The following is a 27480-nucleotide window of genomic DNA, read 5'->3' on the forward strand; positions in this document are numbered from 1 at the left end:
AAAACTCTGTTAGCGTATGCTGTCACATCACGTTACGACACGCGACCTATTATAGGAGTAAAACGAATTTGAATATTTAGAATCAGAAATCTAGCTGTGTAGAAGGAGCCAAAGATTATAACTTGAAAGAAAAAACATTAAATCGGAAAGTAAGCTGGAAAAAGACGGAAGCAATTTGCACAGCAGTGATGAAGGATCAGCTTGTTGATTTGTGGCAACTGCACAAATGTTTATTTGTTTATTCGTCCACCATGTTTATTCTTGAGTCCCAAGAGATCTTTCGTGATTTCCTGTTTTCACATTCAGGAAATTCAGAAAATTTCTTAGTGTGTGCTGTGCTGTCTTTGTGACTGTGTCTTTGTCAGATTCAAAAGTTAAAAATCTGCTGGATGCAAACCAATCAGGCTTCAAATGTGTTCTATCCAGTTCTGCATTTATTTCACCAACATAATACTCACAAAGTCAACAAGCTACACATAATTATTTTTTCTTTTCTACTATGCTAACTAAACTGAATCACAAACTAATGAATAAAGAGATTGAATCATCCTCTTGTTTTCGACCCATAATTCCAGTTGATCTCTCTAAATCTCAGCGCTCCAAAGTTTGAATCCGGCAATCATTTGAACTCCTGCGATGAGGCACTCAGTTCTGCAGTCTCCTATGAAATATACAACACTTTAAACACAATGTAATCGAGGACTTCAAACACAAACATGAAGCACATAATAATGCTGCTCTGACAGCACAAGCAGCACTGACTGTTCTTTGCTCTAATCTCTGATCATTTTTTTTTCAAAGTCAAGCTAAAGTTCATAATCTGTCGTTTCGTGTTTACCTCTAGTTGTTCGGTTTCTGGTTTGGCCGGCAGAGATTTTTGTGGTGTATGAAAGGCCTGTGGCAGAGGGGGAAAAGCAGAGACTTTAAAATACATTAAGAGGATATTTCTCAACACATGCACGTTTTAGCAGCGAGCTGAATGAGGATTTGTCTGTGTAAAACCGCATTTGGAGCAGAGCAGTTAAAAATACAATATATACAGTGGTGTAAAGTAAAAAATTACAAATACTCCAATTACTGTAATCGAGTAGTTTTTCTCAGGAATTTGTACTTTTACTTTCCCTTAAGTACAATTTTAGTGCTGGATCGGTGCTGTTTGCTCCAATATTTTTCTTTAACCTGCAGCCTTTATTTCTTTCTTGTCTCTGGTGATTGGCTAGAGTAAATAAATCAGTCCACATAGAAAGTAAATCGCATCACACTGAACAACCTTAAGACATGAGCGTTTTATAAATGCAGAAAACCTTTTGGAAGCATTAAAAGTGTCCAAGAAGATGTCCAAAATCTTAACACGCAATGACCCAGAGGCTGTTTATAGATTGCATGTCACTGATGAGAAAATGAAGGATGTCGACTGTATGACTGAAATCACCAAACAGCCTTAAACAATCACTAAATGGAATGAATGAACAATGGAAGGAAGGGCCAAATGAAGGAAGGACCGAACAAGGGATGGAAGGAGGGACCAAAAGAAGGAAGGGCCGAACAAGGAATGGAAGGGGGGACTAAATGAAGGAAGGGAAGAACTAATAAAGCAAGGAAGGATCAAATGAATGAGGGAAGGATTCAAGGAAGGACTGAACTAAGGAAGGAAGGAACGAATGAATGAATGAATGAACAAAGGACCAAATGAAGGAAGGAACAAAAGAATGAATGAGCGAACGAATGAAGGGAGGAACGAAGGAAGGAACAAATTAATAAAGGAAGGAAGAACAGAACGAACAAACAGTGGAAGGAAGGAATGATTGAATGTATGAATATAGAAAGATCACTGAATGCACTACAGAATGTTCCGTTTACTCATCCCTGCATAAACTGCATGTGAACGCAACAACTTTTTACAGCGTAATACCCAATACTCACTACTCTTGAGTACTTTTATACATATTCTGAGTAATATTTACAACAGACACTTTTACTCACACTACATTTTTAGGCAAGTAATGGTACTTTTGCTTGAGAATGATTTTTCAGTACTCTTTCCACCGCTGAGTATATAGTATGCTATCTAGCCACATACTAATAAATAGTTAATTTTATTTTTGTTCACTGCTGTCTAAATATATATTTAATATACATTAAAATGCTAAATGTACATCTTTGCATTTTTATTCCTGATGATGTCAAAAATGTATTGTTTTACATTAAATACAATGAAAAGAGGCTAAAGCTAACCCAAACTTTAACCCTACCAAAACATTCATTCATTTTATTTATGAGTGCACACACTCATATACACTACGGCCAATTTAGATTTTCAATTCACCTATACCACATGTTTTTGGACTGTGGGAGAAAGCACCCGGAGGAAACCTATGGGGAGAACAAGCAAACTCCACACAGAAACGCCAACTGATCCAGCTTGAACTAGCAACCTTCTTGCTATGAGGCAATTGTGCTAGCCACTGCGCCACCGTGACGCCCCTTATTTGTATATTTATTTATTTATTTATTTATTTATTTATTACCATTAATATTACTGTCATTATTGTTGTTATCATTATTATATGATGTAATAATATTAATATCATAACCTAATAAATACTTCTTTAGTTTAAAACATTATATGATTTAAATATTTGTTGTTTATTTATTTATTTAACACATTATGGTTCTAATTATTGAAAAAGCACTTATATTACAAACTTATATTGAGATTATTACGTTTAATTTAGTATTTATTAGTTTACTGTTACTATTTTTATAATCCATTTTATACATAGAAAAATATTATTTAATTATTGATTTATTATGATTTATTTTTTCAAAATAGCAATGTTACTGTGCAATCAAATCTACCAACTACTGTTACTAAATAACAATATTATTCATTATTGTATTAGGTCACACTTTATTTTGATGGTCCGTTTGTTGAATTTAAGTTACATTGCATCTACATGCCAACTAATTCTCATTAGATTATAAGTAGATTGTTAGGTTGGGGTTGGGGTTGGGGTTAGGGTTAGGGTAAATTGGCATGTACTTGCACAGTTCCTTATAGTCAGTTAAATGTCTGTTGAAGGAGCAGTATCAACATATATTAAGCAGACAGTCTACTAATACTCAAATCCTAACCCTAACCATCAAAATACATGTTACCATATATTATTTATTAATGTAATGCATGTTTTTATTAGTACACTAGTTTACTAGTAGCAGTAGTATTAGTAAATAATATTATAAGTAAATATTATTACTTAAATAGAAGTACATATCATGTATGCATCATTTTAAAAAATGAGGAGGTCATAATGCACTTAATAAAGGTAGACAAACTCTGTACCCAAGTAGATCCATGCACACACATACACAAACACACACATACATAAATTCTGAGATTATTCGACCACATCACTAGATGGTGCTGAACAGCTGCTGAAATCTGTACTAGAGTGACACACATTGTACTGTACATATGGTTTAGTTGTGGCCAGTACTGTGTGTAAAATGCATTGTATGAGAGAGCAATAAAGAACTGAAACCTAGAATGTCACTGTCATCTTCATTCTCATCAGAAATGAGTTGAGCATCACTTCCACTAAAACTGTGTGACATGAACGTTAAAGAGCTATTACCTTTTTGGCTTGCTGCACTTCTTCAGTGGACTTGGATCTGTTTTTCACTGTTTGTTTTTGTGGGGAGATGGCGGACTCCTTGAGGGAATGAGAAAAAGATAGATAAAGACTAAAAATCATACACAGTTAAAGTCAAAATTATTAGCCCCCCTGTAATATATATATATTTTTCTTTTCTTTTTTATATTTCCCTAATGTTGTTTAATAGAGCAATGAGGTTTTTTTTCGTCTGGAAAAGTCTTATTTGTTTTATTTTGGCTAGGATAAAAGCAGTTTTTAATTTTTAAAACAATTTTAAGGTCAAAATGGTTAGCCCCTTTAAGCTATATGTTTTTTTATTGTTGACAGCTAGAGCAAGACAAGGCAAGGAAAACATGACTGGATCTTGTAGTCCATAAATGTCAGATTTGTAGTCCATTAGTGATCTGCAACCGCTAGATCGCTGATAATCAAAACAATGTCAAAGATAAAAGAAATCAACTACTGTATTAGAAATTAGTTATTAAAACTATTATGTTTAAAAATGTGATGAAATCTTTTTTTGCGTTAAACAGAAGTTGTGAAAAAGAAAAGTAAACAGAGGGGCTAATAATTCAGGGGGGCTAATAAATCTGATTTCTACTGTATATGCACCAATTTACCCATTATGACCTATGGATTACTGTTTACAGGTCCAAGCATCTGCTCATTTGAATTGAGAAAATATTGATAGCTGTTTATGACTATTGTTTCATCAGATCACAAATTAAAGCAAATCTTTTACAAAATCATGATGTTCACTACATTTACTGCATCCCAGAGACCAATATGTTAATGATTTATAAAAGATGAATCAATATTTAACCATCAGAGATTAGCCATGGATATAAACAGTATGATCATGGTTTTTCAATAGAATTGCAGCACACTGTGAGCTTATATTAGTAACACTTGTTGTTCATTTTTGGATAGCTTTGACATCCCTAAAAACACTATGAAAATTAAAAGGTATGTTTCAATCCAAAGATGCAAATTAGACTTACAGACTGGTGTATTTTAATATAGCTAATTTCCGGTTTCCCCACAGTCCAAAGACATGTGTTATAGGTGAATTAAATAACTAAATTGTCGATAGTGTATGTGTGTGAAAGAGTGTGCATGGGTGTTTCTTAATACTAGGTTGTGGCTGAAAGGAGAACATTGACGTTTTAAAATCTGAACTGAACTGAAACTATATTATTAAAAATAAACTTAATTTAAAATAATTAAAAAGGCCTATTTAATTATTCATTTATTATTTATGTACAATAATTAAGATATAAAATGAGAAAGTAAAATATAATCAACACAGAAAATGTAAATGAAAACGTAAAATGAAAAAGCTTTTTTATTGACTTTATTGTCTTAGGTCTATCACTTTAAAATAACAAACACTGTACATCTCTATATTTAGGCTAAAACACAGCTTTTTTTATTTATTTATTTATTTATTTAGGCCTACTTATTTGTATGTATGTTTGTACTTTCATTTTAGTTGTCTTTTATTTCTTTGATGGTACATTCCAAAAGAAATCCTCATTTCACTTAACAAGTTTACAATGATTTAACTTGTTAACCAATTTTGCTCTGTTTCATTATTTAATCTCTATTTACAAGTAGCAGGGTATTTACAGCTACAGTATATTTCTGTCCTTTCGCATCCCATCCCTTTGTGCCTCCTGACAGCATTGTGGCAAGCTGTGGTTATACCTAAAAACACGTTCTTATACCTTTAGTACTGTGGCGGTGCCACTCGCGATGGTAATGCTCCTTTTAAAGTGTCACACACTGCATGTGCAAAACTGTATGTGCCTACTAATTTGTATATTTGTACTTTTATTTTAGTTGTCTTTTATCTCTTTAATTTTACTTTCCAAAATGAATCCTTATTTCACTTAAGTTTACAATGATAACAAAACTTGTTAACAAGTTTTTAATGAATAATAAAGGAATTATAATGCTTTGTTTCATTATTTCATCTTCATTTACAAGTAGCAGGGTATTTACAGCTACTGTATATTTCTGTCCGTTCGCATCCCGTCACTTTGTGCACCCTGGCAGGATAGTCACAAACTGCGGTTCTAACTAAAATCACGTTCTTAATTCTTTTAGTGCAGCGGTGGTGCCACTCGAGGTGGTAATGCTCCTTTTAAAGTGTCATCCACTGTATGTGCAAAACTGTATGTGCCTACTTATTTGTATGTATATTTGTACTTTCATTTTAGTTGTCTTTTATTTCTTTTATTTTCATTTCCAAAATGAATCCTGATTTTCACAAGTTTACAATGATAATAAAACCTGTTAACAAGTTTTTAATGAATAATGAAGGAATCATAATGCCTTGTTTCATTATTTCATTTTAATTTCCAAGCAGCAGGGTGTTTACAGCTACAGTACATTTCTGTCCGTTCGTATCCCGTCCCTTTGTACCTCCAGGCGGCATAGACGCAAACTGTGGTTATACCTAAAAACCTATTCCAAATCTTTTAGTGCAGCGGCGGTGCCACTCGAGGTGGTAATGCTCCTTTTAAAATGTCACACACTGTATTTGCAAAACTGAAATATTACATTTCTTTTCCAAAAGAAAGCTCTTTTTCAAATAAAGCACTATTTCCATCCAAAGAATCAAAGAGAAAAAAATCATCTCTTTTTGATAAACTGATGCCAAATATCATAAAGAATAATGCAATTTTTCCTATATAATAAACAACTTGTACTTCAAAAGATGAAGACGAAAGACTCGGGACAGTTCTGGGAGATAATATTACTGAATTTGGCTGCTGGTTTGTGATTGTTTGTGTTTTTTTTTTATTCACGTTTTCAAAATGAATGCATATCTTGTCATTTCCATTATACAAATTTCAAAATGTGCATAAAAATAGCAGGGCGAAAACATGTGTAATGGCTTCCAGCTTACAACATTCTTCAAAATATCTTCTTTGTGTTCAAAAGAAGAAAGAAACTGATTTGGAACAAGTGGAGGATGAGTAAATCATTTTAGGCTGAACTATCCCTTTAACAAGCAGATTAGGACAATTTTGTCTGTATTCTGTGATGCTTTCAGACTCACTTTATTCTCTGCCCTCTCCATGTCTCGACTCAAGGAGCAAATTGTCTTCTATATAATGCAGTCAACGCTGTTGGTGATCTGAAACTTTGAAAGAGAAGGAGAAAAACAACATTAGGCATGATAATACTTCACAAAGAGGGTTTTTCACCTCTGAATGTCACTCTTTTGTTTGATAGGATGATAAGCATAATTGGTCCACAGAGATTATGGCTCTTCTTTCGAAGCCTGGATCACTTTCACAACCGTGTCTCTGTGGAATATTTGTCAGCGAACAAACCGATTGTAAATTGCTTCTGGCAGGAGTCCCATGACAAGGTATTGGAGGCGTAGCTGAGAATGAGACATCATTTGAGGGTAAAGTAAAGCAGGAAAGACACCCATGACAGTGCATGTCAACAAAAGCCTGAATCTGAACATCCCAAAAAACAACTTTAGTGGTGTACAAAAGTGATAGGCATAATGCTAAAATGCTGTCCTGGGGAATAATACTTTGGTTGTCAAGGTTTTTTGCATGGTTTCTAGGACATTTGCTACAAGTTATTTAGGATTTCCACTGTTTTTAACATAAGAGTTACTGCAGGAGTTTGTAACTTGAATGTTGGAAAAGAATGGAATACAGTGCATCCGGAAAGTATTCATAGCCCTTCACTTTTTCCACATTTTTTTATGTTACAGCATTATTCTAAAATGTATTCAATTAATTTATTTCCTCTAAATTCTACACACAATACCCCATAATGACAATGTGCAGTACCTCTCAAGCGCTATCAGGTTGGATGGGAAGCGACGGTGTACAGCAATTTTCAGATCTCTCCAAAGATGTTCAATAAGATTTAGATCCGGGTTTCTGGCTGGGCCAATCAAGGACATTCACTGAGTTGTTGTGAAGCCACTCCATTTATATTTTGGCAGTGTTATTTGGGTCATTGTCCAGCTGGAAGATAAACCTTTGCCCCAATCTGAGGTCAAGAGCACTCTGAAGCAGGTTTTCATTCAGGATGTTTCTGTACATTGCTGCATTCATCTTTCCCTCTATCCTGACTAGTCCTCAAACCCGACTGCTGAAAAACATCCCCACAGCATGATGCTGCCACCACCATGCTTCACTGTAGGGATGGTATTAGCGTGGTGATGAGCGGTGCCTGGTTTTCTCCAAACGTAAAGCCTGGTATTTACTCCAAAGAGGTCAATTTTAGTCTCATCAGACCAGAGAATTGTGTTTCTTATGGTTTGAGAGTCCTTCAGATGCCTTTTGTCAGAAGAACACCTCTCTCCACAGAAGAACGCTGGAGCTCAGACAGAGTGACCATCAGGTTATTGATCACCTCCCTGACTCCCCCGATCACTTAGCTTAGATGGCCGGCCAGCTCTAGTAAGAGTCCTGGTGGTTCCAAACATCTTCAACTTATGGATGATGGAGGTTACTGTGCTCATTGGAACTTTCAGAGCAGCAGATTTTTTTCTGTAACGCTCCTCAGCCTTTGTCTTCATGCTTGATTTGTGCTTTGACATGCACTGTCAACCCTGGGACTTTATATAGACAGGTGTATGCTTTTTCAAATCATGTCCAATCAACTGAATTTACCACACGTGAACTACAATTAAGCTGCTGAAACATCTCAAGAATGATCAGTGGAAACAGAATGTACCTGAGCTCAGTTTAGATCTCCACAGCGAAGGCTACGAATCCTTCTGTACATGTACAAGTTTTTTATTTTATTAAATTTGCAACAATTTCAAAAAATCTTTTTTTTTCACATAGTCATTGTGGGGTATTGTGTGTAGAATTTTGAGGAAATACATTAATTTAATCCATTTTGGAATAAGGCTGTAACAAAAAAATCGGGAAAAAGTGAAGCGCTATCAACACTTTCCGGATGCACTGTAGATGACCTAAATATTAAGAGATAAATACAAGGTGTTTGAGGGAGTTTGGGGGCCTTTTAGTTTTTTCCTAAAATGTGATGGAGTTGGAAATGTCTTGATTGATGAATTAAAAGAGAGGTCATTAATGTTGATAAAAAAAAATACAGTTGTTTTTTTAACCAGTATTATCTAAGTGTAAAGTTAAAATGCAATAAAGATATATATATATAATATATATATTATTATTATTATTTATTTTATTATTTTTTTAAGTAGCATTTTACAAAAAGGAGGTGTTAATAAGACTACTATGACAACTTTATAATTATAATGTGAAACGTCAAGTGTATGGTTTTAAGCATTCAATTACAGTGTGTATTTTTAAATGCAAAGATGACAGTTTGAGATTTCTTTGTTGTGACAGCTTAACATAATATATCTGGATCTGTCTTTGTCTTTGAAATGATGACTTGACATTACTAAGACTTAGACAGGTGATGATTTATTATACAGTGTATAGCTCACCCCCATTCTGATCTTACTAAATGTAAAAGAATAAAATATGGATGATAATTTAAATGCCATTTAGATGACAAGTTAAATGCCAGTAAAACTGAAGCCGTTTTGGTTGGCTCTAAGTCTGTTTTATCCAAAGCTCTTCTACCCTGTTCATTGATAACTCCCCAGTCAATTTCTCAACCCATGTAAAAAGTGCTGGATGCCAAGCTCTCATTTGGTTCTCATATTAGTAATATCTCACGTTCTGCCTTTTTTCATTTGCATAACATACAACAATATACTTTTCACTATCTCAACAAAGTACCGAAGTGCTTGTTCATGCTTTAGTTACATCACAGATTGATTACTAGAACTCTCTCCTATCTGGCATCCCTAATAGGCAACTTCATAGACTACAGTTAATTCAGAGTTCAGCAATTAGGACAGTTACCTGCTCGTGTGCTTCTGATTACATAACTCCAATTCTCTTTCACTTGCATTGGCTCCCTGTTCACTATCGTGTACAATACAAAATCCTCCTCTTAACATACAAAGCTCTTCATAACTTGGCACCTCACTATCTTTCTTCATTTGTACACGCCTTTGCACTCACTGAGATCATTTTCTGCTGAATTGTTATCGGTTCCAAACTTTAAAGGGCACATTTTTTCTTCTGGAGAAAACACTTTTTTGTTTTATTTCGGCTAAGATTAAAAGGAGTTTTGAAAATGAAAAAAAATTTAAGGTCAATATTATTAGCCCCCTTCAGCAATTTTTTGTTTGTCTACAAAACAAATTACTGTTATCTAATGATTTGCCTAATTACCCTAACTTTCCTAATGATCTTATTTGAGCCTTTAAATTTTACTTTAAGCTGAATACTAGTATCTTGAAAAATATCTAGTAAAATATTATATACTACCATCATGGCAAGGATAATAGAAATTAGAAATTAGTAACTTAAACATTAGAAATTAGTTATTAAAACTATTACGTTTAGAAACATGTTGGGGAAAAAAACAGGTGGGGGGGGGGGGGGGTATACATACACAGTTGAAGTCAGAATTATTCACCCCCCTTTGAGTTTTTTTCTTTTTTAAATATTTCCCAAATGAAGTTTAACGGAGCAAGGAAATTTTCACAGTATGTCTGATAATATTTATTTCTTCTGGGGAAAGTCTTATTTGTTTTATTTCGGCTAGAATAAAAGCAGTTTTTAATTTTTTAAACACCATTTTAAGGTCAAAATTATCAGCCCCTTTAAGCTATTTTTTCCCATAGTCTAGAGAGCAAACCATCGTTATAAAATAACTTGTCTTATTACCCTAACCTGCCTAGTTAACTTAATCTAGTTATGCCTTTAAATGTCACTTTAAGCTGTATAGAATTAAAAATATATTTTTTTACATCTAGTAAAATGTTATTTACTGTCATTATGGCAAAGATAAAAATAAATCAGTTATTAGAAATGAACTATTAAAACTATTATGTTTAGAAATGTGTTGAAAAAATCTTCATTAAACAAAAAATTGGGAAAAAAATAAACAGGGGGGACTAATAATTTAGAGGGGCTAATAATTCTGACTTTAATTGTATATTAAAAAAATTTGAGGTGCTAATAATTCTGATCATGTCGGGTCAGCGAATGTGGAGAATCTTTCTTAGACAGGTGTTGATGAATTTATGAATTCTTCGGGTTGTAGTTTTGTTTATCCTCCAGGTTTCAACCCTGTTCTCTTGAAGCCCAGATGTTCTTGAGCTGGATGAAAGCAGTTCTTGTGACATGATCAGTAACATCGCTCTATGGGGAAGGACATGTCAACCCCCAATAGAAGCAGAAATCTGGAAGAGAAGATGAGATTGGATAGGGCACACCCTAGGCAAACCACGAACTAGCATCACCAGACAGGCTCTCAGATGGAACCCACAAGGGGAAGAGCGACCATCCAAGAAACACCTGGTGACGTGACCTCGAGGCAAACATCAGAATGGCCCAGTACAGATACCTATGGAGATCAAACTTTGGCTGCCCATACGCCGGAAGGGGTGAAGGGGATACATAAGTAATAATTCAGGAAGGCTATAATAGACTTCAACTGTTTAAGCTTGACTGTATTTAGGCTTGACTGTATGTTATTTACTGTACAATATAGTTTATTTATGTCAATAAAAGTTAAATCAGAAAACTTTTTAATATCAAAAGTTGTCGGAGCAGAAAAAAGGTCTCATAATGAATTTGAAAAGCACAAATGAAGTGAAATGTGTTGGAGAACAGTGAAGTGAATGTCCTCACGCTGTCTCTGAATCATCACAGCATAAAGGACCCACGTTATTAAAGCACCAGGCTTTTGAAGCTGGCTTGGGTATTCCTCTTTCTGCATTAATCATAGCTGAAAGTGAAATATTGATGTTTGTTAAATGAATGCCTCGCTGCTTGAAATAAATAATCTGTGCGCTCGTTCTGTTTATATGAGAAGATTTAAACCTCTATTGTTATTGACTGCTGAAAACCTTTACTGCATAAATGCCTTTAATAATCCCAGGCTTTGGCAGACCGAGTTTAGGCTGACTGCGTCTGTTTGCTGTGTTCTTATAGTCCTTTCCTTCACTGAAATGACTCATCAACACCTTTCAAAGCTCTTGAATGCAAACAAACGCATTCATATACTGACCAGTCCAGACAGAGATCTAAATCAGAACAGTGGAGCTACAGTACAATAAGAAGAGTCAAAGCAGTTCATAAAACTGCACATTTCCACAATAAAACATGCTTTTGAAGCACACATTTTTTACAAATATTTTTTATTATAAAGATTATTGTAAAGATTTATTTATTTATTTAACTATTTTATTTAAACTGAACAGCTATGCAGTGCCATATACAGTATAAGGTCAGTAAAAGTCAATAATTAAAAAAAAAAAGAATTGTAACTTAAAATTATAAATGCATAATCAACTATTAATAATATTTATTATTCAGTCATTAATTTTTTATTTTTTTGGCTTAGTCCCTTTATTAATCTGGGGTCGCCACAGCGGAATGAACTGCCAACTTATCCAGCATATGTTTTACGCAGCGGATGCCCTTCCAGTCACAATCCATCACTGGGAAACACATACACACACTCTCATTCACACTCATACACTACGAACAATTTTAGCTTGCCCAATTCACCTGTCCCGCATGTCTTTGGACTTGTGGGGAAAACCAGAGCACCCGGAGGAAACCCACGCAAACATAAGGAGAACATGAAAGCTCCACACAGAAATGCCAACTGACCCAACCGAGGCTGCAACCAGTGACCTTCTTGCTGTGAGGCAACAGCACTACCTACTGCGCCACCGCGTCTGCAATATTTTTTATTATTATTAAAATACATTCTATTAAAGGTTGTGATTGTTTTATATGAATATTTTATAATACTAATTAACATTTATATAAAAATTATATTCACAACAATTAAAATAAATATATATTTAAAAATTAAAGCATTTAATTTATGAGGTCAGGATTTGTATTATTTACTTTCTATAAAGATTAGGAATGTATCATCTGTAAATAATTGTCACAGTCACCAAGTTGAGTGCCCACCAGACACACTAGAGGGCACTCTACACATTGCATCTGCTACTGAACCTGACTACATATTCCATCATGCACTTCAAACACACCAGTTCCAGTTCACCACTGATTACAATCACACAGCTGAATTTCATGAGAACTGATTACCAGGACTATATTTACACCTCACCTTCAACACATCTTTGCTCAGTCTTGTATGACTGTTAGTGTGCATTATTACCTAGCGGTTTCCTGGTTCCTAGCTTTTGGTATTTATCCATGTTTTGATTTCTGAAGTGTTTTGTGATTTTTTGAAGTGTTTGCTGCCTGCCCTGACCATTGCCTGCCTTTCTGGATTTCGCTATTGATGACCCTTAAGTTACTGTTTGTTCCTGTTCCTGCCTGTCTGACTATCCCTTTGCTTAATAAAGCCTACATTTCGAACTCTATTTGCGTGTACGCATTCATACACTGTAAAAAATTAAATGTTCAATTAGTCATGATAGCATATGTTTTTAGTTAATTATGTTCTAGCTTAATTTTATAAGTTATGCAAGCTGTTTTAAGTCAGTTTAACATAATATAAGTTCAATGGACTCATATGATTAATTTGATTCAACTTAAAAATTTTGATTTTTTTTACAGTGTGAACAATAAAAATTATAAATATAAATTACTAAATCATAAGTACATACATTAATATGAATAGTAACTAATAATAAATAAATAATAATTAATCAAATATGTAAAGTCAGTTTATGTCAATTAAATTTATAATAGTTAAATTTAGTTAATAATAGTTATTTACTTATAATAACTATTATTAACTAAATTTAACTATTATAAATTTTATAAATAAACAGTACAAGTTTTTTTAATATCACATTCTTATAAATAACGATTCAAATAATTGGTATTATTATTAATAATATTTTTAGATATTATGTGCATTTGTAATGTTATATTACAGTAAACTATTTACAGTTATAATATTGTAATAACACGTAGAGCATTAATGAATAGTAAATTGTTATAATATGAATATTCAAACTTATTAAATAATCATATTAGCAATTTAGCAGTGGTAGCAGCAGTATTAGTAGTACTGGCGATGTTGGTATTAGTAGTAATGTTGTTTTTTGTCTTTGATGTTTAGTTTACATGAAAATAGCTTGAGACACATAGTGTAGAACATGAAGTACATAGTGCAGGACGCATGAAATGTCATGTCAACTAGAAGAAGGCTACCGGCTCAGGCGGCTCTGACCTCAAACACAAGATTAGCGCAAATGTCAGCATCTAGAAGACAGCAGACAGAGACTCATCAAGCAATCAGCCTGCTTGACTCTGTATCTGCTGGCAGAAGACAGATTACGAGAGCGAGAGATACAGAGATGGACACATAGATAAATAGTCAGGCTGAAGCAGCAGAAGGAGACAAAGTAAATGAACTCCGTTTTCAGCCCTGCATCTCAGTTCAGTTTTAAAGGGGACATGAAATGAAAATTAAAAATTAGCTTGATCTTTTGAATTATAAGAGGTCATGGCACTATAAAAATGTCTTGTAAATATCAGCACCCAAATCTTTCTTGTTAATCTGAAATCAGCTTGTATTGAAACCAATCTGCTAAAACAGATGGTTGAATGTGCAACTATGGTAATAATGTATCTAAACTCCGCCTCCCAGTAAGATGATCAGCATCCACTTCTATCTACTGCCTTCTCAGCTCCATCCCCTAATTCACACTGCTGTAGAAAAAAAATAGGAGGCAAATTTCGGTCTATACAAAACTAAGCCATAAAGAGGCTACGAAAACAACATGATGTGAAGTTCCAAGATGTAAGAAAGCAGTCTTTTCTTTGTCTTCCTTCTGATCCCAAAATTGTTAAATGCTCTTTTATAAGCACAGGAATTACTCGTAAAATGAAAAGTTTGGTTTTGAACATTCATTCATTCATTTTCTTTTCAGCTTAGTTCCTTTATTAATCTGGGGTCGCCACAGCGGAATGAACCACCAACTTATCCAGCATTTGTTTTACGCAGCGGATTTTATGCTAGTTTTGACCATATTTGGAATATTCATGAATAATAACTCTGATACTACACAGCTCATGTCATTGCCTGCTCCCTGAACACACAAACACTCACACACTCACACACAAGTGTGTAGAGATGTAATGGATCACGGTTGATCTGTGACTTATATGGATCACAACCCACGGTTTGAAACACACATGGCCTATATAATACATTTATAATACATTTTTTTAATGGTAGATTATTCTTAAATTTGTAATGATCATAGAGAGATCGCCTCTTTGTGTCATTGAAATCACATGTATGAAAGCATTTCGGCTTTCCTGTAAAATATAATGATGACGGAAGAAGTTGTGGTGGGTTATTCGGGGTGTGGTGGGTTTCATTAAAGGTGTTTTCTGTCACTACTTGTTTAGCCTGCATTAATGCATTCAGCGTAAGCTGCATGATTAATCATTAAAAGATCAGGATCTCAACAACCACGCAACATAAATTATAAATGATGGTGATGTTTATTAATCCTTCGAATCACTGCATTCAAATCTGAAAATGCAAAAATCTAGAAAAAGATTAAGTCTTTAGTCGTTCGAGTTGGTCATGAAGTTGCAAACAGTCAAATAACACAGAAGTACTGGAATAACAGTTTATACTTTAGATATAACCACTGGTGTTTAAGGTAAAGATTAAAATCATTGTCATATGCATTTAACGATGCTCAAAAAGCAGCAATTACATTTGATGGCCAACCAATAGGTGGCCATCAAAAATATTCCACTGATAATTCTTCAAAAATGATACATCTAGCAATGAAACATGAAGTTTTATGAGTGAATAACTGAATCATTTACTGAAAATGAGACTAAAAATAAATATGCATTGTACAATTTATAATGATTTATAACAGATTTATTCATTTAGCGTTATCAGCAACAGTAGAAGTAACAGTGAATTTTTCACAGTACTGAATATTTTACAATGTATTTTTATTCATCTGATTATTTCTTCATTTTATTTTTAATAAAATTACAGCTTCTAAGCTGTGTTTGTCAAAAATTTCTTGCAGTGCTGTTTGTAATAAATGGAAAGCAAATGACATTTGTCTCCTCTCTTTTTGGCTGATCTGAAAAATGGTCCAATCCGTGACTAAAAAATCATTATGTGATCCGAACCGTGAGATTTGTGATCCATTACACCTCTACAAGTGAGATATACTCTCCCACATACATAGTAAATTTAATATATGCTAAAATAATTAAAATGAGAATTATCATTGTTATAATATCACAAGGAAACATTGTGGCTAATCAAAACCTGGGATGTGCATATTAATGATTGCATGTGCAACACAACAGTCTGTTTTTTGTTCTGATAGGCCTGTTTTTCTACCTGATTTTCCATTCACAGGATTTACATAAGAATGAGGAAACAATGGTGTTTGAGGCTCACAGTACATCATTCACTTGTAACAAACTCTTATTATTCAGCTATGTAAAAAAAAAGTTGGCTCAACTTAATATGTTAAGGCTACCAGGTTCAGGACATATTTGAGTTTGCACAACTTAAATTGAGTCAAGTGCTGTACTTGGGTTGAAAGTTGAGTCAACTCAAAAAAGCAGCAAGCTGCCTTACAATTTTGAGTTGAGTCAACTTTTTTTTACAGTGTAGGGATATTCATCCAGACTTTCATTCTATGGAAGCTTTAATTAAGTTTCAGTTGCATCAGTAGAAACGTGGTCCTTTGTTCACTTCATTACAGTGCAGATTCATTTATAAATATGCCACAAATTTCTGCTGGATTTTCAGAAAGATTGAAAGTAAGATGATGCCGGCTGTAATAAATACATTGGGTCAGACAGTAATGCTGCACCACAAAAGTGTGAATATTATTTTTGCATTATGAGTTTACACTTGCATTGTCTTTTATTACATGTTTTTTATTACATAAATTTAAAAATTTACATCAGTAGTTCTATCAACCTTTAAAATTGTTTAAATACACAAAACCTCAAGCAAAACTTCAACTTCGTGTCCTTTCTTGGCTACAATCTGACACACTCACTCAAAACATGTTCTAAACAGGTCCAGAAATTTTCCATTCTAATTGATGATGTGTTTTGGATTTAAAAGTCTTAAAAACATTAGATGTGTACCTCAGAGAACACTGCATTATAAATGAAAAAGGGCATTATAAATTTCAGGACATATTTTAGGTAGCATATACTTCATTAGTATTCAACAGTTAATCCAAAACAAGAGCGTGGCACAAGCCGCCATTCAAAATCTCACCCAGGACTGAGGCCAATTAGGACTCTATGGCTCTCCGACTGCTTCACCAGACAGCATTACCATGGCAACAAGCCGGTACCATGAGTCTGGCAGATGAAGGAATGACTGTGATGGGCGCTGTCCCTCCAGGGTGGTTTTAGATTACAGACATCCCATTTGTCGTCTATCAAAACAGGAAAGGTAAACTCGGTGCCTGTGCACGGTGTTCTGGAGAACATCGAGAACTGCTGCGAGAGTGCTACTGAGTTTATTGAAATCTTCGAACTCACCTTTTGATTACAGTGATTCATTGCTTTTGTTTAAGAGAAAAGCTCATTGTTGTGCATTGTGCATCTTTAAGCAAAACTTAAAGAGATAGTTCACACATAAATGCTAATTCTGTCATCATTTACTGATCCTCCAGATGTTCCAAATGTGTATAAGTTTCTTTCTTCTGTTGAACAAGGGAAGATGAAGAATGTTAGGGGAAAACAGCCACTGACCTACTATGAAAGCCTCAAATAGCTGCTTTTTCCAACATTCTTAAGAACATCTTCCTTTGTGTTCAACAGCCCCCAGTGGCAGATCAAAATGTGTCAAGATGTTTTGTACATGTAGTGCACAAACATCAATAGCATTTACTTCACGAGTTCACATTTGCAATCGTGTCAGAATAAAGCGTATTTGGCGTGCTGTCCAGGGAGAGGGCTCTGAGCTCGGGGAAGACACCCAAACTCGAGTTATTCCCCTTATCAGGAAACAGAGAGGAATTGGGATTCGAGCGAAGTATCTAGCCCGGCCCCAGAACGCTCCCCCCGGGAATGTAATGCTTAAAAGGTGAGGTGACGGGGTGGTGGAGGGATGCTAAAGTCGTAAGATGCTGCAGGTAAGACAGCTTTGGTATATATAGGGGTTTGGTCAAGAACTGATTGGATAATAGAATAATTGTCAACTTTACCAATGATTATTTGTTGTATTTATTGTGGAGTTAATTCAAGCCTTTCTGCAAAGTCGTTACAAAGTTCACGCACACACAGACACACACACACACACACACACACACACAGCACGCGCATTTAACTTTGCACTGTTTTTGCATGGCAAATGTGACAGGATACACGTTAATATCCACTGCTGTATGGATATCCGTTATGTTAATGTACAAAATAAACTTGATTTAATGTCCGCAAACTGTGATTGAAGCATTTTCTTTTATAATTGTACAGACATGCAGCTTTATTACAAACATGCACGGTTTTGATGATCACAGCGAGCTGATTGTCTTTATATCACCCCAATATGACACACTGTACTTACACACAGTTCTGTCCAAACAGCTTACATAATTTTTTCATCAAAAATTTTTTATCATAGGTGCCCTTTAAAGTCTGTGTGAACCAAATTTCCTGCAGACCTTTATTTTAGTGTGATGGTGCATTTCCATTTGAAATGAAATATTAAATAGGGGTGGGATTTTTCATTCACTCAGCAAACATTTGGGGGGTTTGGCTGTGCATGTCTAGTGCTGATTTGCTTAACATTAACATTGTCGGTTTAAGATCATAGGAGATCGTAGGATATGATTTTCTGACAAGTAGTTTCTGACTGAACATTCTGAATGCCCAAAGCATTGTTTTGTTTGGACTGAACACTCTCATTGAATGTGTTGGTATTCTTATTAAATAAAAATGTCACGCTTGCCAGCGACCTATGCCTGGAAAGATTGCTGGTGAATTACAAATTAGTGATGAACTACAAATCACATGCCGCTATACACACAACGGTGTCCACTTTCCACTTATCACACACACACAGCTGAAGTTTGTCATCAAGGATTGTTTAGACTATATATACACCCTGCACACGTTAGTTCGGTACTGAGTCTTTAATTTGTGTAAAGTGTTGTGTACCAAAGCCTTGCCTTAGTTTTTTGTTTATTTCTGTTTGTTCATTTGATACTTTGCATTTGGATGGCTGACTTTAGTTTAACCTTCTGCCTGTTTATTTATGCTTTTGGATGTTCCTTTATTTACCACATGTTTATCAGCACGACAATCCAACCATTAAATGCACTTGGATCCTATCCTTTTGTCTTCGCCTTAAGCAGTCCCACGTGACAAAAAAATTGAAAATGAGTGAAAACAGTGACAGGAATTACACACACACACACAAATCTCCCACAAGGTGAAGTGTTTCTGAGATAAACAGGTATAGAGAATGGGAATCTAAATCATGGTGAGTTACGTTCTGCCATATTTTTTGCAATTTACAATTATTATTATTAATTAATTATTAATTAGAAAAGAACAGACTGTTTTTATAGTATATATTAATTCATTTTCTTTTCAGCTTATTCTCTTTATTAATCTGGGTCGCCACAGCGGAATGAACCGCCATCTTATCCAGCATTTGTTTTACGCAGCGGATGCCCATCAACCCATCACTGGGAAACACTATACACATTCTCATTCATTCACACACATATACTACGGCCAATTTAGCTCACCCAATTTACCTATAGCGCATGTCTTCAACTGTCGGGGAAACCGGAGCACCCAGAGGAAACCCACGTGAATACGGGGAGAACATGCAAACTCCACACAGAAATGCCAACCGACCCAGCCGAGGCTCGAACCAGCGACCTTGCTGTGAGCCACCATGTCACCCATGTTCTACTCTTTAACTATACACTTGACCACCCCTATAATGGTTCATACCACTGTAAATGCATAATCATGCCAATCAGTTATGCAGAAAAAAACTCATTCAGTGGTCTGAAACCAGCAGATAGAGCACAATAGAAAACCATTCACAAGTAAAAATAGCTGTTTGTTTGTACAAATAGCCTAAAAGTAAAGTCAAATTAGATGCATCGTTTGACTTACAGTAATCTCAGAAGTAGCTAATTGGATACTGTAGGTGAGAATATATAAAATATCCCACAAAACACTGAGAACTTAAATACACCTTATTAATAAATAAAATCCAATTTAAACAAATACATACAATTGATTCACTGAAGCATGTATCAAAAATTAACATTACCGAAAAAGTGATTTTATAACTACATACTGTTCACCAGAAGCGCAGAGAGGTGCAATAAACAGACCTGTTCCTCGTCCTCCCTGATTTTACACAGTAACTGTGAGTAGGCTCACTGGAGAAATACGTATTACGGGCCAGCTGTATAGCCAGTGCACTAGAACGCAACCATAACAGCTTGACAGTCGAGGTTGGAGTCTCCATTTTCTCAAGCGAAACTGCCGTGATAGCGCATCGGTTGCACGATTGAGCTCGGCGAGGAAGAATAGGATGCAGCAATTCCGGCACGTATGACTCCGGGTGAGCAGACGACGAGCGAGCTGAGACATGTGGTGAAAGCAGATACCCCCCGTGCGGTTGATATACGCCAACGTCTCCGTGCTGTCCGTCCTCACCAGCATGTGTTTCCCCTCTGGCATGGGTAAAAAACGGCGCAGCGTGAGATACTCTGCCAACAGATCCAGTTGATTAAAATGCCAGGGTAGAAATGCAGGGTTTGTCCAGAGGCTGAGGGCGCGGTGACACAGTGGAGTGACAGTCACGCTAGCATGCCATGTGCGTCTTGGGACCCAATCATGAAGCCAATAGTGAAGCGGTCTCATATGGAGCACCCGAGCGGCGAGACAGCCGCTGTGGATGCCATGTGCTCCAAGAGCCTCTGAAATAATATCAGTGGGACCACAGTTTCTCTGTAGAACTCTTTCAGACAGGTCAGCATGAGCTGGGCACGCGGGGTAGGCACGCCATCATGGTGATCGAGTCCAGCACAAGCTCTTTTCTTGGTTGACCCGAAGGCACAATAGGTCGAGGTGCCAAAACACTCTGTCTCTGTGCGTAATCAATTGATCTCGCGAGAGCGTTAAAATCAGCCAGTCAAGATAATTAAGTATGCGGATGCCCACAGGCCGACTGGAAACTAGGGCACCCTCCACAAGCTTGGTGAAAACCCACGGAGACTGAGAGAGCTCAAAGGCAAGGAATTAAGCAGCTCTCACAGGCCGGCGCCCTGCGAGGAGCAGGGGATGTGGATGGTTCGGCAGGGGGAGCGGTCTTACTTTCCCGAAGATAGATGACTCTGCCCTGCGTATCCGACTGCACTGCCGTGAATTCCTGGGTGAATTCACCAACGGTGTCGCTGAACAGGCCAGCCTGGGATATGGGCAAGTTAAGACAGCGACTTTGTCAACTTCACGTATATCTGCCAGGTTTAGCCATTGGTGGCTCTCCTGGACCACTAATGTGGCCATCGTCCTTCCCATGGCACACGCAGCAGACTTGTGGTCCGTAGAGCACAGTCGGTTGCGGTGTGGGGATCTTGTAACAGGCCTGAGTCGGAACCACCCTCATGCAGCTGGGCCAGCGCCTGCGCTTGCTATCGCTGGTAGGTGGTCATAGCATCCAGGGTGGAAGCAACCTGGCCCGCGGCTGTGTAACCCACACGCCTTGGACGGGAGACGAGGCTGACCCCACCAGGAAGAGGCACCACGTGGGCAATGGCACTCTCAATCTGGGGAATCGACTCGCACCCCCTGGCTGCGCCCTCACCATAAAAGATGGTGAGGGCAGAGGCGCACGCAGATCGGGCAGAGAAAGGTTCCTTTCAAGATTGTGTGACCCTACTGTGCACTTCCCGGAAAAAGGGGACGGGAGTCCTAGAAGGTCTTGCCTTCTTTACATCCTCCACATAACACCCATGTAGTCAGTCCGGCCGTGGGACTGGGGGATAAACCATAAACCAGACTTACGGCCAAAGCGGTGGGAAAGCACGGTTATCACGTCTGCTTCTAGATCCGACGCCACGCTCGCAAGTCGGAGCAACATCTGTTCCATGCACAACCGTGTTGTTCTTTTAGGAAATTCGCAACAATACAAACCACTCTGGAGGACCGGACCCAAAAAACGCCAGGCAAGGGAGAGACCCAGCTCGACAGTCTGCCGCCACGTATCGCACACTCTGGACTGGGAGAAGCAGCCCGCTTTCTCGTTCTCTCTCTCTCTCTCTCTCTCTCTCTCTCTCTCTGTTGTAACAGTTGGAGAAACCCTCATTTATGACATCGTGAAAGAATCTGAAGGAAAAAGGATGCCTCAGCTTGCCACGTGCCACGTGTAGCAGCTGTGCATGCTGACGCTGCTAACTCATTGGAATTTCATTGGCCCGATTGTATACTCTTTCAGCTGATTGGATTCTGACGAAATCCCCCATAGTGGAAGTTTCCACGTAGCATTGAAGTTCCTCTCCCGAAGGAGAACTACAGAATCATTTAAACATTAGAAAAAATACATAGAAAGAAAACGGAGAACAAAAAAGAAATAAACTGTTAAGGTTCGGTCTTCCATCACACATAGATCCAGTAGAAAACACAAGGAAACACAGAGGGTCATTGGGTAGGGAGAGAAGAAACAACTGTAGGACTATAAATACACACAAGATTTGATTAACTGATAACAAACAGGAGGGTGAAGACAGGTGAAGCTATCGCAATAATCATTGCTTCAATCCCAGGTAAAACCACTGTCACACTGCACTTTTCACTCCATAGACTTCCATTCATACACATGCAAATGTGGCAGACCAGAAACACAAGCTCGTGCAACAAGTTTCACATGTTGCTGCGTTGCATAGTTCAACCTTGGTGAACTTTGCCCTGCGAAATCACATCACATGATTGTGTGAGACCAATACAATATCAAAACATAAACCTCTCTGTTTCAGTTTCATCAACCCTCGATCTCCTTCCTCGGGTGCGTGATTTCCGTAAAGGGGGTCAGCATGGAAAGAGGCAAGGTAGATGCAGTTTCTCAGTGGGAAGAACCCAGGACGCTAAAGGAGTTACAGAGATTTCTTGGATTTGCCAACTTTTATTGAAGATTCATTAAGAACTATAGTATCCTTTCTGCCCCTTTAACATCACTCCTGAAGGGCAGACAACGTTCACTCAACTGGAACCCTGAAGCACGTCAAACCTTTATCCGCTTGAAAGAAAGGTTCACCATTGCCCCTGTCCTCTGTCATCCTGATCCTACGCTCCCCTTCATCATGGCAGTTGATGCGGCTGACACCTGAGTTGGAGCTATTCTCTCCCAGTGGTCTGGTGAACCCCGAACCCTCCATCCGTGTGCGTTCTACTCCAGGAAACTGTCACCTGTGGAACAAAACTACGGTATCAGAGACTGCGAGTTACTCGCTATTAAGTTGGTTAAGCTGATCCCTATTCTTCTCTCTGTTCAACTTCGGTATCACCTACCAGCCAGGCCACAAGAATATAAAGTTCGATGCTCTTTCATGTATGTACTTACCTGAACCTTCCTCTGATAGAACCCATTTTACCTTCCACCATCTTCCTTGCTCCCATCTTGTGGCAGTTGGATGAGGAAATCCGAGCTGACACTGCTGAAGAACCAGCACCCCCTGAACTTCCCCCTGGTCGAGTGTACGTACCATCTGGATGCCGTGTTCTGCTCCTGGATAGTGCGCACACCTCCCTCAGCTCAGGACACCCAGGCAGCAAGCAAACACTCTCGCTCCTTCGAGAGAGATATTGGTGGCCCAATATGACCAGGGATGTCACCCAGTACATCCAGGGTTGCTCGGTTTGGGCTACCATCACTACTCCTCGTCGACTGCCTGAAGGAAAACTGGAGCCACTACCCATTCCCCGCCGACCCTGGACCCACTTAGGAGTGGACTTCTCAACCGACTTACCTACATCACAAGGGTATATACCACCATTCTTGTTGTTGTTCATCGCTTTTCTAAGTCTTGCAAACTAATCCCTCTCAAAGGTCTCCCTACAGCTCTTGAGACAGCTGAAGCCCTCTTTCATAATGTCTTCCGGAACTACGGACTCCCCGAAGACATTGTAGCTTACATTGTATCCTTTCACGTCTACCTATTAAAGCCATATGTTGATCTGGTTTCTCTTCCCTCCACAGACCCGGAAGTCATGCCCAATAACATCTACCAGGTCAAGGAAATCCTCGACTCTCTGCGGCGGAACAGCCGCCTCCAATACCTAGTTGACTGGGAAGGATTTGGTTCCGAGAAGAGGTCATGGACACCCTGGGATGATATTCTGGACCCCTCACTTCTTGATGAATTCCATCGTCAGCATCCTGATAAACCTGCTTCTCATGGACGTGGCTGTCCCCGCCGCCAGTCCAGGCTGCCTGGAGTCACCCTTGGAGGGGGGTACTGTCACATCCCCGGCTTGTTCCTGCTGCTCCACCTTCCACTCTCTCTCACCAACACGTTCCCTCAGCACCAATCTTCGCTTCCCATCTCCTGCCACCTCATCATGCCCGAGCACAATCATCATCAGCACTCCCTTTATATCCCAGCAATTCCAGTCATGTAGTGGCTGGAATCGATGTCTGATGATTCACCTTACCTTCTCCCTGACTCGCCTTCTTCCGTGGATGATTCCCCTCTCCTATGAACGTTTAACCTGTGGATTTTTCTCTCCAACCTGTGGATGAGCAAAGCTACCATTAAGGAAAGTGACTTTACACTCTATGTCTGCTTGAAGTTATCTGTTTACAATGTAAACAACTATTCATCAGCTCCATTGCAAAGACTCTCACTTACCTGCTTATCCTGCTTATTAATGCACTACTTGTTTGAATAAATTGATGAAAAGAGATAACCCTCTTGTCCTCATTGTGTGACCGTAACAAACACAAGCTGAATTTACACTGCATAAAAATGATATAGATACAGGTTTCACTTGCTTGCTGACTGTGAGGGAAACCAGAGCACCCATTTCGCAAAAATCTATCCCTGTAGTAGTATAAAGTAGAGTGTAGTAGTATTGTGTAAAATGTACACAATAATCGACAACAAAATGTACAGTGTAACGTTAACCACTTGAAGGGCACCTATTTTACCCCTTTTTCAAGATTTAAGATAAGTCTTTTGTGTCTCCAGAATGTGCCTGTAAAGTTTCAGCTCAAAACACCCATCAGAATATTTATTATACCTTTCAGCACATTAATTTTTTTTGCTCTGAACACAATGTAGTTGTTTTTGTTGCCTGTGTCTTTAATGCTAGGTCCCCTCGCCCACTGTTCCCATGTTCCTGTCAGAGTGTGCCTTAATCTCCGCCTTGGCTGAGTCAAATAAACAGCACAGTGACAGACATGAAGGAAGCAGATCTCACGGAACTTTTGTGAGAAATACTACAGTAAGAACTTTCTCAGTGATTATTCGATGTATTTGTTGTGGAGTTAATTCAAGCCTTTCTGCAATGATGAGCCACACACAGAGTCGTTACAAAGTTCATGTACACACAGATACACACACACAGCGTGCACATTTGACTTTGTACTGATTTTGCAAGCCAAATGTGACAGGATGCACCTTATTATCCACTGCTGTATGAATATCCATTATGTTAATGTACAAAACAAACCTGATTTAACGTCCACAAACTGCAATTGAATTGTCTTCTTTTATAATTGTACTGACATGCGGCTGCGGCTGATAAAGTAAAGACGGTAAAATCGCTGTAATTCATTACAAACATGCACCGTTTTAAAAACGTTTGAAACATGTAAAACTCATTCTTGACCACATCTGATGATGATGATTGATGATCACAGAGAGCTGTAATCCCAGTTGCTTTGCGCACATCCTGTCTTGTTGATATGATTATACGCGTTACTACGAAGACATGTTAATATGCAGATGTTAAACAATTCGGTGGGCGGGGAAACCACAATCCTACGTCATATTGTGATGGGCCTCAAAATGGGAGGGATTTAGATCCTATTTTAACATCAGGAAATTTTTAAAAAGAGACTTATTGTGATTATATCACCCCAATATGACTGTGGACATACTATACCTGCACACAGTTCTGTCCAAACAGCTTACAAAAGATGATTTTCATCATAGGTGCCCTTTAACTATATACCAGCCAAGCATAGATTGATTCTTTCATATATCCTAAAGAGTTAAGCATTGAACACTCCAACTAATATATTTTAACAAGTACAATTTCATAAAGTTGACATAAAATCTTCACAACATACTATTAATTTGATGTGTGTGTGAGAGAGAGCAAGTAAGAGAGCAAAAGAGAACAATTAATTAACATGCAAACATGTACAATTAGTAATGAAAGTGAAAAGGATAAGTAGGAATGGAGAACAGAATATAGAATTAACTCAGCATAAGAAAACAACAAAGATAAAAAGAAAACATGAAAGGAAAAAAGAATATGTGACTTGGTTTTGGATACACACACAAAATGACATCGACACCCCAAACTAAAAACCAAACAAAAACATCTTAGATAAAAAAAACATCTAAAAACAAATAACTTTTATCCTGAAATTAGCATAACAAAAGATAAATAGATAGAATACAAGAGACATTAGGTATTGGAGTTTGTTACATTGGTCTTACCTGGCGAAACCTGTTGTTATTTCAGTGTTTCTTCATTGAGGACAGACACACTATTGAGCAGCACGTTTCTATATAACGACACAAAATAGACCTTTACAAAGAGTTAAGACAGTAACAATCGTATCCTCACAAAGACAAGCTCAGTGATGTAAGGCACAATCCTCACCTCCGAGATCCGCCTCCCTCCCTTCACTCTTCTTTCATCTCCCTGCGTTTCCATCTCTCTCATTCTTCTCTCTCTCTTTTTTCTGTCTGTGCCTCGGCTTGGGGGCTGGTCATCTGATTCGAGTCTGATTACTTCGCTACACGCTGTCCATTCAGAGAACACAAATATAACAACCCTGATGAAGACTTTCCTGAGGACAAGGTGTGCTAGAGGAAAATGTGTGTGTCTGTGTGTGTGTGTGTTATTAAAGCCTAGGGAACCATCAGCATGAAACCCACGAGCAGAGTATACGCCATGCATTAGCTTCTTCTCCCTCCCTGCCTCTTTTTTACCTCCTTCCATTCATGCCATTCTCTCTTTATTTACCCTCAGGGTAGTTGCATGTCTTCTGAAGACAGAACATCATTGAGCGAAACTCTAGGATAGTGTGAGATCTAGACATTAACAATCTTTAGAGCAAGGAAATTCAGCATGAATTGAAAGCTGATATCTTTGAATTCAGCTTTATTGTCTTATTATGGCGAGTATATGTTACTGTGATGGAAAAAAGCTTCATAATTTCAACAAAAATTTAATACCTGAAACAATCTCTTAATTGTTTTCCTTTTATGTAATTTACTGTTTGGTTAACATTGATTAAATATTGTAAATTATTTATTCAGGCTACACTGACAAAAATCTCTTTTTTAATTTTTTTTATTTTTTAATAAATGTGCAACAATTTCAAAAACTCTTTTTTTCCACATTGTCATTATGGGGTATTATTGTGTGTTCAAGGAAATAAATGAATTTAATCCATTTTGGAATAAGGCTGTAACATAAAAAACTGTGGAAAAAGTGAAGAGCTTTGAAAACTTTCCAGATGCAATGTATATCATTCAATCATTATTTTGCTTCACTAACTATAGATTAAT

General features: G+C 37.5%; 1 long non-coding RNA gene across 1 annotated transcript; it reads right to left on the minus strand.

Annotated features, from left to right (window-relative positions):
- Nucleotides 1-412: 412 nt before the first annotated feature.
- On the minus strand, nt 413-26751 carry LOC130215159 (uncharacterized). The gene is made up of 6 exons (XR_008835671.1): nt 26567-26751; nt 26401-26468; nt 6724-6807; nt 3636-3713; nt 839-895; nt 413-661 (listed from the first exon to the last, which is right to left on the minus strand). It is a non-coding gene; the product is annotated as an uncharacterized LOC130215159 (long non-coding RNA).
- Between the last annotated feature and the right edge of the window lie 729 nt (nt 26752-27480).

This window comes from Danio aesculapii, chromosome 21 (assembly GCF_903798145.1).
Source record: "Danio aesculapii chromosome 21, fDanAes4.1, whole genome shotgun sequence".
Classification (NCBI taxonomy): domain Eukaryota; kingdom Metazoa; phylum Chordata; class Actinopteri; order Cypriniformes; family Danionidae; genus Danio; species Danio aesculapii.